We start from the raw sequence: 20,384 nt of genomic DNA on the forward strand, positions 1-20,384 counted from the left end.
TCAACAGATAAGTGCAAAAAATCTGAGAATAGGTAGGTACACGTAGTCGTCGCTTTTTGAATAATTCCCTTTCGCTCTTGATTTTATCAAACTGTAAGAATCCCAAGATACGATAAATATATCTTCTCACGATTCAGAAATTGATCGAGCAAATATCCGTAAAATTGGTGCGATTACGAGCTTAGGTTCCAATCTACGAGCGCAGCGTCCTCCCTGGAAGATTCGCTTACTCCTATTCGATACACTTATTCCGAAGGTCTCTAAGAGATATTTCACTCACTCAATATATCCCGGCTATATTCTTTATCTCTTCTTTGACTAGTTCTAGTAGCAAAAACTTAAAAGAATCTATCAGAATCTCATATAACGCGCCATTAACCGATATATGATAATTCTTCGAGTGTTTAAAGGATTTCTTTTGCTGAAATTGGATACTTTCATCTTTTTTGATACTAATTCACAGCAAAAATATTACAAAACAACGCAGAAATAAGAATTTTAAAATCGTTATGTAATTGCCTGGTAAAATTAACTAATCTTGTTGATTTTGTTGAAGTCGTTTATATTTTAAAACAATACAGCTATGATTATTGCCACATTAAAGTTAAAAAAATTATCAATTAACTTGTCTTTTACTAAATGTTTATGAGTTAAAAACACAAGTCCCAAATATAAAAATTCCAGGCAGAGAATATCACTTTTCTGCTTGTTTCACTTTAATTTTTCATAGCATGATATTTAAATTTGCTCTGAAAGCATTTGGTGCAGGGTACGTTCAATAGTACAGGTACCAAACATCATGCAATCCTAATCGGACATTAACGTCTCCTAATTTGTCGTTCATTGTTTTCGACAATCGGGAAATGAGCGTCGATTATCTGCAATACGCTAATCGCAGGGAGAATTGGACATCCATAAACGTTATGGATGCGGTTTAACACGGTGATATATCTAGCTCTAATCGGCAAATATCGCGGAAGAAACGAGTTCTAGCTGCATGATAGGATACGTGAAATCGGGCATGGAAGATCATTTTACTCGACATCGATATATCGGCGGTGACGGACAGAGCCACAGCCTCGCGGCTTAATTTAATGCTGCAGCACGCCGATTTACAGGGATGCATTACGTCGAATTTCGTTCGTTAAGGTAAACATAATTACTGAGATTCCGCGGTTTCGTAATTGTACGAGAATATATCCAACAGAAGCACCTCATCAAATTTTCTAATTACATATCAAATGTTACGTTTTTATGGATATGTATTTAAATTTAGGCGATCACAGTGTAATTCCACTTCTATGCAAATTAACGAACTTCTATTAATTTTAACTCTTCTTACGATGCTTTGTCCGATATGAAAATTAAAATCGTTGGCTCGGCTTTATAGTACAAACGTTATGTTTGCTTTATATTATATATAAAAAGAAAGAAATTTTAATTGTTTAAATAAGCGCGAAGATTTTAATGTTTCGTAGTAAGGAAATTTGTCTTTCAAATAGAAATTTATTTAGGATGCATTCTCAACATTTTGTAAAATATATAATATTCTATTTATAATACTCATGGTCATGGTGTAGAAATTATTGAAAATAATCTACAATGGATAATAGATCATATACTTTTTACCCATCTAGTAGTAACATATGAAAACGTTACATTGATATTCCATATTTCTACTATATTTAATTTATATCATAAATTTTAATTGGCGGTTGTATATATATCCTAATCCTAAAGATATCGGAAAGAAAAAAATAGATGCTGTTATTAAAAGATGTTCATATCTATAACTAAACAGCTCTAGTGTCTCAACTACAAAATTGATTAATTTCGAGGATAACCTCTATTTAGATATTTTCACTGCGGATGCTAATTGCGAGTAGTAAATAGAAAACAGCGCAGTACTCACTGGAGTGCCTGTGGCACTGGTAAAATAAGTTGGATGGTTTACCTGTTCAAAGAGCAAGATTTAGAGTTCCTAATTATCAGAAACGAAATAATATATTTAACAATTAACATGCATATATCCTGTTCAAAATATTGAAGAAATTATTAAAATTGTTTTTTGGACATTCTGTTTAACATTTAATATATATAACTATATAATATTTATTGAAGTGGTCACCACTTCTAAGAAAACTCTACATCTGGTCTTTTTAGTTTTCTCAAGCACTGAAGTCATCGACAGCGTATAGACAAAAGACTGGGACGAAGGCAGACCATAGACAGTAGACAGGCGACGATGGCTTCGGGGTTTTCAGTTATAGGGTAACACTGCTAGTGTGCGGATCTGGACCAGCTCAAATTATATTCCTACTTGTACTTACACTTCTGTATTAAAATATATTTTCTACTTTACAATTTATCCACACGTTTCTCTGCTTATACATCTAATAACCTCAACAATATTAAATTTGGGAGATTGTTAATAGTGTAACAAATATTACTTGAAGTATGTCTAGAATTAGGTTAATCAACAGGTTACTTGAAACGAGGAAGAGATTTAAATTAATTGTCTAACAATAACAGGAACTTTAGTTTTCTTTTTATCATCATTTTATTCAGCGAATTTACTATATCGGTTTATGCGATTTACTCATTCGTTTTTTAAAAGTTTGAGTGATTTTACAGGATAAGAAAATAATATATTCTAATTGTTGCTCTAATTTGTCTGATAATATACAGGGTGATTGGTAACTGGTGGTACAAGCGGAAAGGGGGTGATTCTACGCGAAAAAAAGAAGTCGGAAATATAGAATAAAAATTCTTTTTTTTTTTTCAATTTTTTTTTTTTAAATCTTTCCATCGAGACAACATTCTACAGTGAGAACGAAAATTCAAAGTCGATTTTCTCGAAAACAAAGCCTCAAACGAAAAATTTTTATTCTATATTTTCGACTTCTTTTTTCGCGTAGAATCACCCCCTTTCCGCTTGTACCACCAGTTACCAACCACCCTGTATAACGTGGAATGTACTGAGAAATAATATCTGCTTATTAATTGAATAGATTTTAATCGCTTCAATGAAAATAAACTTTGTCTCTCTGACTGTAGCCTCTCATTCTACTTACGCGCACCTGAAGCTATCTCTCCATTGTTCTGTACGTTGTTTCAGGTTATGGGAAAAACATTATTCTTTTCATAAATTTAGAAAAATCAATAAATGTAATCTCATATAGAGAAGATTTAATATGTCGAAAAATAGAAACAACGATAGTACATTTGAAATCGATAAACTACATATGTGTATTTTGTATACGTATATACGATTCTGTGCTGACTGCGAAAACTAGCAATATCAACTTCATTTCCATATAAAATATCCCCTTTTCAATAATCATAGTTATTTTTATCATTACCATAACGACGCTTCGCGTGGAATAATGTTTTTTATTCCTCACAAATCGCTTGACCAAGTAAACACGGCTAACGGGCTCATAACGTAACATGCCCAACGAAAAAGATAGTTTTATTACATTACAAACAATACACTAAACCGAACGTGTTCCACAAAATTATTAAAGTTACACCAGATAATGCGATATGGAACGGAATGAACGCTGGTGCACCAGGAATCGTAAATTCACACGGCAGCCGTGTGTACGTTGTACGGTTTTATAGCAAATCGTTAAAAATTTCTCGCGTTTCCGCTAATCGATTAATTTAAAAAAAAAGTAACGCGAACTCGTGTCAAAATCGAGGGCAACAGCTGTATGAGGCGATTCCCGGGTCTCGAACTCATTGCCGGCGACAATTTTGTTTTCCAGATTAATAAGAACGAAACGCGGAAACTTTACGATGCTCTTGTGTTTCGGGGACACACGAAGGCTATTCCATTTACTTAGGATGGTGTGCTGTTTACTTTGCTTTATGATCGCGCCAACAGAGTTGTTAGCCCGAGGTGTGACACACGTATATATATAGATATATATGTCTATATACATCATGCACTTGTATATACTTCACAATACCACACACCTAACGAGCTTATATGAAACGCGCAAGAAGTAAGTGGCAAGCTTTGGCAGGGCGAACGTGTCGAGGTTATTACCTTGCGGAATCAAATCCCTCAGTGAAACGTGCCCTATGTTAATACAAGCCCAGTAACTCGTTAGTGGTTCATTTTGCGGAGGATTGAAAACTACGTGCCACCACATCTCCACCTCTTTCTGCGTCATTTCCTTAATACTAAATGATTTTGCGTTGGAAAAATATTTAACAGATGCTTAATCCAGAATGACTAACGAAAGTATCGTAAGATTTACCACTGAACATTTTTATGAATATATCATGTGCGTTACACGAAACTTTTTAAAATTCCATTAACATTATAACGAGACCATCGTGATATTTTTGATAAAATTTAAAGCGAGTACGAAAAGAGTTACAGGGCATTTATTGCGAGCGTACACTTTTTAAAAAATTAGTATATGGCACGAATAATAGTCTGAAACATATAATTAGTGCTAAAGATAGCCTCAGTAAATTTTGTGATTTATTAATATACTGAATAATTGATCGTCCAAATATTTCGCTGATCTTCGCGAAATGTATGCTTGCAATAAATATCTTCTAATTTTTATGTTCATTTCCAATTTTATCAATAGCATTATGAGAATCGTGTTTCATTACATTGTTAATCGAACTTCTAACTGCTTAGTGTTACGCACACGATTTGTGAAAAGTTTTTACAAATGTTCAAATACTTCGATGAGTCACTATGTGCGCTCTATTGATAACAAAATCGATTGAATTCATCCATGAAAATACACGAAATTTTCAATTAAATATAGTTATCTTTCAGAGTATTTTATAGATGATGGAAATAGATAAATCAAAAGATTGCAAATAACGCGGTCATGCAAGTATTTTATACAACACTGCTATATAAATGTCATAATTCTACAGACTACTTGTGGCCTGTATTATAAAAGATAAGCATCGATTCTCGCATTAATATAATTTTTTAATATGAACACCACTTTCAAATATTTTTTCAAATGCAAAATTCAAGAAGAAAATGGTATACGCCGATAAATTTAAATTTAGTGTACACTATATAAAAGCTACGAAAACTAACAAAACAAAATCCTCTGATTGCAGAAGTTCTCCTGTTAAGTACACGGCTCATGAATTCTTACACACGGGCTCAAGTGTATAGGCGCGCACACATTACTATTAGTGACTTAATTGTAACCTAGTGTGTGTACATAAAAGCAAGCTAATCTGGGAAAGCATGGCTGACAGTGTTAATTTCAGATGATAGATACCGAGAGTCTAGGTGCAATGCAAATGAGTCTCACGCGATAGCTTTGTAGGCATGCAAACTTTGCATCGCTGCCTGTATTTACTATTAGCCAGGCCTTCTGTCTTCCTTCTCTCTTACGTAATTGCCACGCTACGAAAATTCTCCATTCTGATACATACCATGTACTCATTTGTCCTATACTTTCTTAAAAATATTTCTCCCGATACAATCTCATCGCTGGGGAATAATTCTTCACACAATCTAAACACCACGAACATACTAACAACGTTTATTAGCGAATAATTAGACTATGTTATTTCTTTGCGCGAAACATCGTCTCAACAGCAAACAATACCAGATATAAATTCCTGTATCTACATTTCTGAACGTGTAAATATATTTTCAACAAGCTATATTGCAGATGTCTCATTAACAAAATGAAAAATTATTAAATCTATTCGCGTGTAAAAAAAAGAACAATTTTCAATTAAACACAATTGGAAATTTTATACGTTTCTAACTATTATTGGTGCATGATATTTTACATTTTAATAGTATGGTAAAATCGTTCGAAGAATTTGATACACTCCATTCAAATAAATCACGAAGGATTAAAGAATTGAAGAATTAATTACTTGTTTCTTAAAACTAAAACGTTACAATAAGGAACCTTTTTTTGTAAAGAAAAAAAATTATATTCGTGTGTAATAGAGTTTAGCTTATTTTACATGCAAGACCAGATGTGATATCATATTCACGTTATACTCTTTTTCTCTTGAATCTATATAACACTATCAGCTTTGAGAGAGCGTACAATATTCTAAGAAGTAATTAACTGTACACGTTCTAATCGAGCGAATTGCATATTCGATCGTATCTTTCCTGTTTTACTTTCAAATTACTTTTAAATCAATTTTTAGTCTATTGGAATTTTTTCAGGCCGACAGCGAGTTTACATAAATCATTTAACAGTCGATGTATTCGCGGAACGTCTACGAAGAAAAAAAGAATAACCTGGTTCGATACCTCTGCAATTTCCCCGTAACTTTATGAATATTCCGTACGATTTAATAGGTCTTTAAACAAACACGTTCGCGTGCACATAAATTAATAGTAAACGGTTCACACTCCTCGTAATTCCCCACTCCAATTAATCGTTCCTCAAACGTATAACACGTTCTTAGTGAACAATATTGTTAAATATTCGTTTATACTTATCGAATTATAAATCTAAAGTTAGAAAGACATGGAAAAAAACAATTCTTTATCCACATACTTTAGACGAAATTACTCAAATCCTCCGACATGGATTATATAATAAATCAATAAGATTTAAGGAAAATTATAAACTGGTTATTTTGATCATTTTAATTAATTCTGGTTATTTGCTTAACTAACATTCGAACCAATATAATGATTAACACACAAAAGGTATAATATAAGATACTTATAGAATGGAAAATATAGGAACATCCTTCGAATACATTTTCCAGATCTGTTGAATATCTCTAAACATAGCTGTAATTCAAAACAATTCCGGAAATTGTTATGATACGTTACTATGGATGTGCAAGTAATTTCAACGTGTACATACAGAAAATTAGTTAATTAACTAAATAAGGTTGAACAAGTGTTATTTCTCGATTAGTAAACATAAGTTTCGAAGAGGTGGCTCCAACTCATCGTTGCTTCCCTATATACGTGGTTTTGCGTGTGTGGTAAGTCAGTATCGCTTAGGTCCGCGTTGCAGGAAACGCTGCACACGCTGATTTCGATCAGTTCGACCAGGGCACGGAATATTCGTTACGCCGGAAATTATGGGGTAGTACCTTGGGAACGTAAAATTATGATCCTGAGAACGAGGCTATAGAATTGCATGTATGGTAATTTTAACGTAGACACTTTATTGGGCCATGCTCCGAAATATATTTATTTCAAATGTTAATACGGGAAAAACACAATTTTATAAACGATAGAAAAGTAATTTTCCTGCGAATATATTATAGTCTGTTATTTTTAAACGTGTATGTTCTAACGCACAAGTAACTTGGAAGTTGCTATTATCACGTCATAAAGAAGATGATTTTTTCAGAAAGAAAAATATATATATCAAAGATCGATGTACAAATAATCATTTTTTCAGGGCCAATGTTAATGTTCGTACCATCGTACAATGCTAAACATTCAACGTCTTTTTACATAGTTCCACAGTAGAGTTGTGAGTAAATTACGATTTCAGTTCACGTTCATTAAGTTAGGCTTTTCATGAATTTGTGTTGACTTTTTTGTTTCATTGTTTCAGACAACGTGAATCCAACTATATGTTTGAATACAATTTTTTGACTTTAAGCTTCTTTTTGCCTTACAAAATAACATGAACATAATTGTTTGGAACATATACATATTGTAAACACCTCAGCGAAAGTTAATCAATATGAAGAGATCAAATGAATTTATTACAGTAACTTTGAAATTATTTTAGTGTTGACTAATTCTCCATTTGCATAACACTTTGTGTTAAATTATATCTAAGTAGTCTGTAGAAACAGTTGCTTTGTCCAAAATATTCTGAGCCACGGTCATCTTCCAACAGCAGACGTTTAAATGCAGCTCCAAACGAGCACGCTTTCTTCATCGCGTGTAAAAGTAGCTCGAAAATTTCTTTAATTTATTTCAGTGTTTCGCTTTTGTCATACCAGAGCTCGTTCATTCAAGCTAAAAATATTAAATTTACTTTCGTCAGCGAAAATTAAATCTTTCCATCATTTCACTTTACAGCTAAGCTGCATCGTAAAATTCACACTATTCGCTTCAATGATGAATGGTTCTTTTCCTAGAAATTGCGCCACTATACCAGTTTCCTTTCAGTGTTTGCTGGATTGTCTGAAAATACGCTTTCCTGTTTCTTCAAAGATTTTCATCTTTTAGAGATCCAACATCTTTTAATATAATTATCTTGTTGAGGTTATTCGATGTATAATCAGAGAAAACTAGTGGATAAATTGTAAGGCAGAAAATATATTTAAATAAGTGTAATTATAAGTAAGAATACAATTTGAGCTGGTCCAGATCCGCACGCTAGCTGTGTTACCCAATAACTGAAAAAACCCCGAAGCCAACATCGCTTGTCTTCTGTTTATGGTCTGACTTCGTCGCAGTCTTTTGTCTACGCGCTGTCGATGGCTTCAGTGCTTGAGAAACTAAAAAGACCAGATGTAGAGTTTTCTTATAAGTGGTGACCACTTCAACATATCTTATAAAATTTTATACGACTTTTTTATATTTTATACAATTATATTATATTTTTATACGATTTTATAAGACTGATATATTTTTATAACACAAAATCAAAATTCTTGTTTCTTACAATACAGCTTTTAAAATTCGTGCCAATGATAATTAAGTTTAATTAACACGATATCGATACATTTCACGTAAGAATGTTGAAAAGTGTGTTGTAAAAAGATATCAGTCGCTCACAATTGTTGTATACAATGATTTGTCTTTTGTCTCTAATATTGAAAATTATTTCAACATTCATTCGTTGTATATATACATTTCAACATAATTAAGTCAACCATTCTGTAGGATGGATCCTTCATTTTAATTCGTTTAGACATTCTTACCATGCCCAAATCAATATTCTTACTTAAATTCAGTATTTAACAAATGTTCAGAGTTCCATTTTCTTGATAACGATACTACGAATGAAACAATTTCATTCTATAATTATGACGTGCTCTGCAAGCAGAGTATGCTCTTTCCAACAGACCACACCCTGTATATGTTGCAAGATGTTTGACTTTTTGTAGTAAGAAGTTTGACTTCTATGTTGAATGTGGTAAAAAGCTAGACATCCAGGAGATTTAAACTGTATGCGAAAACAGGCTTTACTGTGGTAAGCAGTTTAAGTGTATGCGTCGAATGTAGTAAGAAGCTTACCTCATTTGACATCGTCAAGTTCTGCTTCTTTCTAGATACTGTGTGAGTGAAGTAAGTCTATTATAGGCTGTCGCTAGAGTCTTATTCTACTTGTTGTTAGCAATTCGCATTATGTTCCGTATAAAAGGTTTTGCAGAAAATGTATGGAGGAATGTGTAGAAATATATAATAATATAATGGTATAGTAATATGCAGAAGGACATAGATAGATCTTATACACATAAATTTATCTTTTTCAGGCTTTACATAATTTGCAAGTACTAATTCACTTTAAATTTGTTAAGTGCTTAGTGATTTATGATTAGACTGCAGAAATTTATGTAAAAATCAATGTGATTATGGATACCGTAATATTAAAATATAGAAATGTGCAGATTTTGCAAATTTATCTTTCTTCAAAAATTAAATAATTTGTAAAAATTAATTCCATTGTAAATCTCCTAAGAGTCTAGTGATCTGGGAATACATTCCAAGTATTTCTGCAAATTCAGGTTTTTATCAATACGATTACAAAAGACGGAATCTTAATAAAAATTTACCTCGCTCTCCAAATATTACGACGATTAATTAATTATTAAATATCTTGCATATATTCGTACATTATATGCACTCTATATATTTCACACTTTTAAATATCCCACAAACGCACAAACATCCACAATCCATCCACGGCAATAGACAATAGACGACCTGTGGTAACAAATAATCAACGATAATAATCAAATTACACCGTAGCTTGGCCGCGATATTAATTCGCACGAGCGTAAACCAATCCTTTTTCCGACTCTATTGTGCCGATTTCCCCGCAGGATGCGAATCGATTACGCTCTGCACGAGTTAATTTGCTGGAGAATTATAGCAGAACAGCTTTCAGAAACGGAGCAATTTGTTTGAAAGACTCTTCGATCGCTACCACGTCGTCTCGGTACGCGACGAGAGACTTGTCAAATAGAAAATCGAATAGGAAAGGGGGAAGAAAATGGGGAAATTGATTGTGTATGAAAAAGAAAGAGAGAACTGCAGCCAGAGAAAAATAGAAAGAAGTGGGGCAAACAATGTACACGTACGATTGAAGCGAAGAGTGACTGAGAGGAGCGGAAAGGTTGCACAAATGGTTTAAACTGGAATTTCGGGTCAGCCGTGTACCTATGCGACAAACAGGGAGCGTGCAAACACGTGCTGATTTATGGGTCAGGCTAGCTAGTCGAATGGAGTGGAAAGAACCGGGAAAGAAGGAGAGGAGTAAAAAGTGTGCGCGTGAAAATACCGGTAGAAAAGAGAAAGGGCTAATTAATTGCCATAGTAGTGCTGAAAAATGCGCAGGTGCACCTAACCTCCTCGTCTCTCTTCCTCTCTTCACGTCTGCGCTAGTTCTCGGTTGTTCGTCCTAGTCCGGCTCTTTTTCCCTCTTTCAATCTGAATGTCGTACTAACAGCCGGTTTCAATGCAACAGCGATTCGAGAACATACGTATACACATGTGCCCGATAACAAATACGGAAATGATCGGAACTGTTCAATCGATCAGAGGATATAAATGTCGAGGCATTCACGGATTTCCAGATATTCGCCCGTGCAAAATCTAATAATGGTTCCTGGAACACAATCGACTGTATCATTTCTTTAAACGATTATTTGTTATCGATTGTTCATTCCTTTTTCGATGTTTCACCCGTTCTAAACACATTCATATTGTTTTCTGATAACGATGTTTTTTTTTTGTTTGGAATAAAGTAGTCTATATTTTATTCGTATCGTTTTTTAATCTTTTAGTCCCAAAATATTAATCCTTCTATATGTACTTATTTGTATTACGCTAAAGATAGTCTATTGTTGCGGAAAATTTTACAGAAATTCCGTTGAATAATACCGACAAACAAACGCATACTATTATACGATCCTGGATTTACTTTTCATGTCAAATAATTTTTGTTCGCGTCTGTGTCTTTGCTGTGCAGCAGTTTATACCTTACACATTTTTATTTTTATTGCTCTATGTGCGCGAACTCGAATCAACTTTAATATGAGTAACAAAACATGTCGATATAGATAATGTATTTCATTTCGAAACACTGTCGCAATTCCGTCGTTATATTAATCGAATCTGTATTAAAAGGAACTAATGTGTTCCTCGTATTTCCAGTAGAAAGTAATATATACGATGAAACCTTTTGTATGTATTATATAAAACATAACTGTCAATTATTTGTCTATATTCATTTTCACTAATAAGTCACGATATTCGATCAGACGACATTTAGCATTTAACAACAACTGTTCATATAATATATTAATTTTTGTATATTATTCTATATTTATAGTAAATTTCTTGTTATTTATATTCAGATATATTCAGATTAGTTCCAAAACCTATCAATTATAATCGCGACACTCGTTACAATGCTAATGAAATACCAGAAACAGACACTAATATTTATGCAAATTCATATCTTTATGAAGGTAACTGAAAGAGTAGAACGTAGACAGCGATCTATTTCACTTACCAAGCATTATAATGAGTAGATATTAAATTTTGAATATTTCATATATTCTTGCATATTATCAAATACGTCAACATCCATTTACAAAAGCAAGTGTATAGGATACTTTTAAAATTATAGGGTTGAAGAAACTTTGTATTCATATTCTCTATACTTCGATCGGATTTGCATCGGTATTTATCACTCTTCTTAAAAGATCAAATTGTGTTGGTGAAACGAATTTCGTGAAACAGAAAGGAACTGGAGTTCGGAAACTGTCTGACCATATAACCCCCCCCCCTGAAAAGGAGTACGAAGAGGAAAAAGCTCTAGAATAGGATGGAAAGATTTCCTAGTGGGAATACAAATTGCACTTTTACGAGAGTTAATCCCAGTCCGCGGCGCCGAGACGAAATCAAAAAGTTTGCTGATATCTTTTCAGGCTGAATATACGTTTTGCGAAGTATGGAAATACTTTCACCGCGGCGACGAACAACAGTGGTGTTGGCAATGTTGGAAAGACCTCTCGAGAGGTCGAGAGGTCGGAGAGCTGGCAGAGACGTCGTCTTCCGGGGCTTTTCCCTACGGCTGTAAACGTCGCTGACAGAATCCTCGTTTGTTTCTACTTGTCGCTTACCTACGCGTCATCGTTTCGCAAAATTTCTCGATACTGTCACACTCGACGAATGCAAATCTCTCCTTGCATCCTATTGCTACATTCTATCGGTGCATCCTGTAATTTTACTTCATAATAATTGTGTATTTTAGATATTAAATTCTCAAAATGATTGGACGATATACTTGTGATTCTGTGGATTTTAGTCACGTTTTTATTAGTACATTGTAACGTTCGAACATTCGTTGAACGTTTCGTAAACATTATAGTTTACTTCCTGAAAAAAGGTCCAAAGAACTGAAAAAAGTCTGTCCTAAAATTCGCTTCTCAAATATGTAACTATGTAGGTATATTTGAAGGCAGACTATTTGGACTCATTTAGGGTTATTTTAGCTACTTTCTTGTTTCTGATAGCTTTTCTTACTGTACTGTACTGTACTTACTTACTGTTTATTCTTTCGTCAAATATAATAATATAATGTAATATTATATTATATCTCATAATAGGTCTCATATAAAAACAAGTTTGATTATTCCGTGCGAAATTTGGGGTTGAATTTAAGGATATTGAAGATTAGTTGACTCAACTTTTATGCATATTAACGTTTTTGTTACAAAATAATAAATAATCATTAGTTGGATAAAAAATATTTTCTATATTTAATAGGATGTATACTATCGTATAATATAATAATTTGAAAAAATACGTGAAATTACTAATAGCTAAACTTGCAAAAGCAAGATGTATACTTGTTCTGGACGGAACAATAATTAATTAGATGGCTAATTACGCAATTAATCACGCGAAAATATTCCATTAGTGTTAATAAAAACGACAGCAAATCTCCGTTCAATGATAAGAATCGAAGTTACCTTTCCTAAGATAGAGGTCTTTGTAAAAAGCGGTCGCCCGTGTGAACATCACAGCAGGTGAGCCGGACGGCGAACAAGATGAGGGTCATGCTAGGTAAGCGAACAAAGAACAGAGACTACAAACTTCCACGTTAATTAATCCAGTTCTTTTTATGGCGAACTTGGCTGTAGCCTTCCTCATAGCTGCACTTTTTCCATTGTAAGAATTCGTTTGAAATCGGCAGATAGAGCAGATCATAAATTTTCTTGTTAGTTGAACAATTTTTAAATTAAACGTCTTATTTAATTGAAGTGATCAGATAACTAAAGATGTATAGTTAATGTAAGATTTCTTAATATAATATTGTATACTAACTACTATTTTTCTAACTACGAACTGTTCAAAATATTAGGTTGTCCGAAAAGTGTCTTTCTTTTACAGACACGTGTTTTATAACAACGCATCTATATACAAACACGAAACCTATTCTGTTAAACGTTGTGATCTTTATCTTGATAGAACAAAATGGATCATACGTAATTCAATAAAATAATATAAGACGGAAAATGTTGTGCATCCATTATTTCCTTATATGATCAAACGAAAGAAACTTTTCGGACGATCTAATATATTGTTATTTAAGCTTAGACGCAAAGACACAATGAAAAAATCAACAAGAAAATGAGGTACACGAGTTATACGTCTCTTAAGCCTGTAAACTGCACGTATTGCGTCTCGAGTCTATAATACATCAATAGCTGTCGGAAATGAAAGAGCATGACGTTGCTAGAGTACGTGATTGACAGAAACGTGAAAGTTGAGCAACAGTCGTGACATCAAAAGCAATATTTTTTCACTACGTTTCAGACCTAATAGACCGACAAACGTTACAAATAGAAATTCCAAAGATGTCGATATTTAAACGAACGTAATTTTTTGACTGACCGTCATGTTGGAAATAAAACAAACTGAAAGTGATAAAATCGAATGTAAATAAAATGTACGAAAGAAGAATTTAGAGTGAATAATTTCGCCTGCAAATTAACATAACCTTAATTGAGATACGCTGCTGTTTACCTTAAATCAGGATTTTAGCAAAACGTTTCTCGGTACACAGACAACGCGTCTGTGCTGTAGCAGCAAATTTCGAGAAGGGAAAAACGAGTACACGAGCATATTGTAGGAAGTATAAATGAAATGCAAGGCTGGTAAAGACAGCTGCAGTGCGGCGTTCACTTGTATCGTAGTATCGTAGACATAACTGATAGACCGCTGTTTTTGTTAATGTATTTAACATCGAGAACAAAATTCGCTTGTTATGTCATATCTTTGACTTAGTAATTTAGTTGCCCAATATTACATACGAAAGTCATATAGTCGCAGAGTCGCAGGAAAGACAGCGTGCACGTGTTGGAGTTTTCTATTTTCATATTTTATACCGTATGATTGTAATGCTTCTTTCGAGTCCTCTCGAAGGAAATGAAAAACTATCTCTAAATTTTATGGGCTGCGCGGGGCACGATTTGTTGTCACATAAATTAATTTCTGAATTAGTTAGTCTTGTCGCATAAATTAATATCCTTAACTTGACTTGTTACCTTGTAGCAATCGCGAGAAAGTGACTTTAACTTTCACCCATGAGGCTGGATCATTGTTGTCGCGAGCGTGAAATATCTTACTTTATATTCATAAAGCTAAAAATATATGATAATAAAATTTGCGTAAGAAATAGAAGTTTCATAGACTAATAACACACAAACGTGACTTAAGATATATAATAAATATGAAATATTTGCATGAGTCAGAATTCACCCGGTAAATTCACAATCACCGGCAAACAAAAGTTAATCCTTGATCTTTTTAACTTAATTTTCTATTATATTATCACCGGCCCATAAATGTCATAACCACAAGATGTGGATTACACCTTAATCACTATGCCAATAATTAACAATATTTAACTATATACATACAACGTTTATTACAGTATATATAAAATAAAATTGGATTTATGTTACTTACTAACGGTTCATGAATCTTATTCTGTGACACTAATATAACGTTCTGTTCTTAGGCCGTCGCAATTTAATTTTCTATTATGGACAAGCCATAAACGAGTTCCGTTGCAGAATAATAGCCACTAGTTAAGAATATCTTTTTAAGAAACATTTTTATTTTTATTTAACTTTTAATACTTATACCAAGGACCGGTCGAATCCTACTACTCGATTTGTTCGCGTGTTCGTCTTTTCTTTTGCATTCCTCGTAGGATGTTTACCGATGCATGCACAACCAAGTCAAAGAAACAAGTTTCTTTTAAGATATACGCTGGAATATTCCAGTCTGTGGCGTATAGATTCGAAAAGGAAAAGGAACCAGACATTTGTCTTTCCCTTCACGAGATATTGGAAAAACAATTGCATCACCGCTGCATATTTGACTTTCTATTTTCTCCGTTGAATCCGTTTCCTTGGTTGCTCCTTACCGGAATGTATATATAGCAATATGGAACTGGTTTAAACCGCGTCACACAATGCCGCAGATTTATTGTTATTATTACTACTATAATTTTATAAAGAAGCGCGCGACTTTGTTGGTTAGAAAAAAGATCGAATAAATTTCTTCGACGTGTTGCTTCCTAAGTTTAAGCTTCATGCGTCTAAAATATTGTGGCAGGGGGATTTTTTGAAATTCTTATAAATGGCGGTGTTACACAGCCTGAAAATGTCTACACTTTAAGTCCGGTATTACTGCTCACTTACAACCTTAAACACATTTTTCCGGGAACTTTGCTTTTTGACCTAGTCGGAAAAGCAGATCTTTGGAACTAGTTCCGCTATAAACTTTGAAGTTTCACACACTGGAACTTTATAAAATTATTTAATATCTAGAATTTGATATTTTTAATATTTCAATTCTTATCATCTCGTAAATTTAATTCCCTTCGACGAAAGAAGAAGAGTCGCCATTTCTTTCGTTTCTAAAATAATTCAGGTAAGAAAGAATGTCATAAATAATCACCATGAAGAAGCAATGATAGAAACATTGCAAGCCGTACATAATTTAAGATTTCAAGATTTCAAATTTATCCTAACGATATGTTAGAAATATAGCATTTTCAGTGATATAAAAATGTATCACAAATTCGGTTAATTCGATATTAGGACTAAACTTGGGATAACCAGTGCTGTACTCCTCAGAAGATGCAGATACAATGGACAGACATTGTAATGATAGGGCGGTCGCGAGAACAGTGGACACACTGATTGGTTATTAAGTGGTTTAAATAGTAACCAGTAATTGTGTAGTTAGTAGTAGAATTAGATACTCAATCGGTATTAGATAATTAATCGGTTGACATTTAATAATCAGTGAGCTAACATTTAGTGGGTTCTAACTGGTTGGAAATTAAGGGGATGAAATTGATTTATCAATTTAATTACTTAATTAAAAGCGGCCTCTAAAAGCTATATCTTGCTATAAACACTATATCAATTCCAAGGGAACAGAAATTTTGTTTTATTGGAACTTTTTATATTAATATAGAACATATAACTAATAAGCTATACAAAGGAATACAATAAAGTCAAATCACTTGAAAAATCGTATAACGATACAAGAATGAAACTTTTAACGTAACAATTCATTAAATTTTTGTACTACAACATCGTAATATAAGAACGTTCGTATATAATGCATTCGTTTAAAAACAAAAAAATTAATTGTTCATTGTTTTACATGTCTCAAAGCATGAGAGAAAATGACTTTCTAAAGATGCATATTTTTATCAACCTTTCTCAAATTTATCAACCATTCGATATTTAATCCTAACTGATTTGATAGTGTATTCGGTAAACTATTTCAAAAAACTGTTCTTAATTTGGCTTTATTTTCATACTTTGTAATCTTACAATTGAATGACGCATACGTGTATGGAACATTTCTAACAAATTAAAACTGACAAAGATCAAAGCACAATATTTTGTCCAACTCAACATACGATCGCAAATGCCCAATACCTGTTCAAAATAATATGTTTAGACACATGTAATCCAAATATTTACTCAACGAAAAATTGTTCAAACGTAGTGCTTCTTTTTACTCCTATAAATTCGAACATGGAAACATTGTAGCAAAGAAGATCAGAGTGTAGCAGATGCGGCAGACGTAATAAATAAACGAAAAAGGAAGGAAAAAAGGAAACATGATCGAATGATATCGAAGAAGAGAGGTACAACGAAGGAAAGGAGAGCAAGGGATAGCAGTACGGGAGGAGAAGTTAATGAGGAACCCGTTTACGACGGACGATACAGTTTGGGGATTGGCGAGATCGACGGCGGTTGGGCTCCTCTCTGATCGCTAGCGACCGAACCGGAAGAGAGTGGGGCTGTCGCCAATTAGCCGGCTAGGTAGGTTTATTGCTTAATGAGCTAATACCCAACCTAATGAGCCGCGATTATCTGCAACAGCATAGGGTAAGCAATGTATCATGGTTCCACCCGAAGCCCATTTTCTCTCATCCATCTACGAACCATTCGTTAAGTACAGGTCCTGCTCTTTTTAAGAACAACCGAATTTCCACTTGAAAAGAACGCTTCTTTTCAAAGCTGATTCTATTCAGAACCTCGCAGACTCGTGCGTAATTGGATATGGTCTATTCTAAATACGTAGTTGCATCCTTGCTGAGAAATTGGAAGACTTTCTGTAGCTTTGAAAAAGTTTTAATATTTAGCGAGGGTTTATATGATATTTAAGGATTATACATTTTGAATTGCAGGCACAGTTTTTAAATATGATCTCTACTACATTAACGATTTTTATTTAAATACGGTTTCTTGGTGTCTTTATCGTGAACTTATTTTTTTCAGTTTTGAAGTTATGTTAATGAGTTTCGAGTTGAAACATAGGTATATATTGTATCTCATACTTATCGACTTCATTAGAATTTAATGGCAAGCACACGTAAGACTAGAATATATAAGATCTGCAAAATTAATTTTAAAAACGATTAAGAATGCATATATCATTTATCATATGATATTTATCAAATAAAAACGTCATTTTTATTTTATTCGTGAAAGAATTGGTAGAAAATTTCGAAATCAATGTATGACTATCATTAATTAGTCATGCAAAAATGTTAATCTTTTGGCTAAGAAATTCACGAAGTCTGTATGCTTTCTGAGCCTTACTTCCTGGTTTCGGTATCAGCTATGAAGAATCCGTTTTCAGTATCACTGCATAAATAATGTAAACATACGATACACAAACACGTTCGTAGTTGTTGAAACAGCTGTAATATTTCACTATGACTAACAGGGAACCTTTATCTTATCTATTAATTCACTCTATGTTTTTATAGTAATTATAGATTTTTATTTATACTGCAATAGGGTGATGATAAGGATCATATTTTATTTACAGTGTTATTGACACCACTGTTTTAATGAAAATTGATTATAAATCAATTATTTCTGATTAATCAGATCTAATATTTTTATCCAATATTTCTGTAAGAATGAAGAGTGTATTTGTTCTACGTATTACAAAAAAATACGTCATTCAAAAACGGTGTAACAGTAAAATGCACATGCACTTGCAAAAAAATATGGTTCTGAAAATGTTGCCATTTTCGAATCATTCATCTTTCTTCTGTAATATTTTTTTCTAATTGCAACCAGGAAAGATTTATGATTTGTTCCAGTTTCGTGGATTGCTGGTCTGTATGTATGCATATTAGATATACTTTTTAAAAATACTTTAATAATACAGAAGTAAATCATTGATATAAATTTGACAGCAGAAAACATCAGTAACGGAAATCGAGGCAAACTAAAATATTATTTTTGTAAAATAATTTCTTCAGAAAAATGTAAATTGCCTGAGCAGAAGAGAAAATGTCTGATATTGATAAAGTAATGCGTTCAAAGCTGTTCTGTAAAATTTCAAAATTTTATAAATGAAATTGCTATTTCTAAAGTCAGAGGAGTAATATCTTATTTGCACAGGTATTGATTTTTCAACACGTTTTTTCAGACTATATAAAAGTACGTTAAATTAGCATTATTTTATATACCACATATATTTTTCATGGAATTTACATGTATCTCTTATCTGTGCCCGGGGCCAGAATTAAAAAAAAAAGAAAGAAACAAAGTCGAGTTTAATATGAAATTTAATTAATAATGCACTAAATCACTCTGTGTCTTTTTCTATAACTTTATCCAGGTTATGGGATGTTATTTCTCTTTACGTGTTTTAGATAAATCTTAATATTGTTTTAATTAAAGTCGTTTTTTAAAATGCTTTGTCCAAAAACAAAATTCAGTTAAAATTCTTGATCTTTCTTCGCGTATTTAGTTTGTGACTTCTTTTTCACTTTGCTCCTACGTAGATCTCATTTCGCCTCGCTAATGGCATAAAACAAAAAAGTGATAACAGATTTTTTAGAGATATATTTTGTCTAATTTTAGAAAGCCTGATTTTGTACAATGCATTTTACAAAAGGAAAATGTGTAATACGATAGAATAAAATAATTTAATCATTTCTATGTATTTCTAATAACGCAATTATTTTTCTAATTTTTATGTGTTATTGAAGTATTAGATGCTGTAACAAGTTTAGGGAATCTTCCATATTTTTCACATTAATACCGACTGAATACAATTCAGTGGATGTTGCTTAGCATTGATAATATGATACATTACTGTGAAATAATCGGTTTACGTTTAATTATACAAATAACAATAGGTAGTGTACATAACATATATAGGTATGTTAAATTTTGTGCATATATTACACTGATCTCATTTGAATGAATCCTACAATATGAACTAAACGATAAGGACACTTATACGCATTGCGTATAATTCAAGCTATCATAACTTAATACCTAATTATAAAAATTACAAATTTGCAAAGATACATACACTAGAGAAAACGTAATATAAATTTTACGATTTTAGTAGAAATTTGGCTCTGATACACAATTTTGTATATTTAAAAAATTTATCTTTAGAAATTATACATGTATGATGTGATGAACATTTTCAATTAATGAAACGCAACAAATTTAGAAATTAATCGTATGTAGTAAAATAAATATAAAAAGACAGATATTAGGAATAATATTCGCTATAAAGACAGCAAGTGTTCTAATATTTATTATATATAGTAATGTAAACAGTATTTGCAAAACATTTTTTAATTTTTATAATTTTTGCTGGCTATTGAATGGAGACA

The 20,384-nt window shown here is 32.7% G+C and overlaps 1 protein-coding gene across 2 annotated transcripts in view; it reads right to left on the reverse strand.

Moving 5' to 3' along the window:
- The window catches only part of LOC138183021 (SAM and SH3 domain-containing protein 1), a 373,195-nt gene that overhangs the window by 166,741 nt on the left and 186,070 nt on the right, over positions 1-20,384 (reverse strand). The gene's annotated exons all lie outside the window — the stretch shown is intronic.

The sequence above is a fragment of the Bombus flavifrons genome, chromosome 9 (genome assembly GCF_040668555.2).
Source record: "Bombus flavifrons isolate JBK064 chromosome 9, iyBomFlav1_principal, whole genome shotgun sequence".
Classification (NCBI taxonomy): Eukaryota; Metazoa; Arthropoda; class Insecta; order Hymenoptera; family Apidae; genus Bombus; species Bombus flavifrons.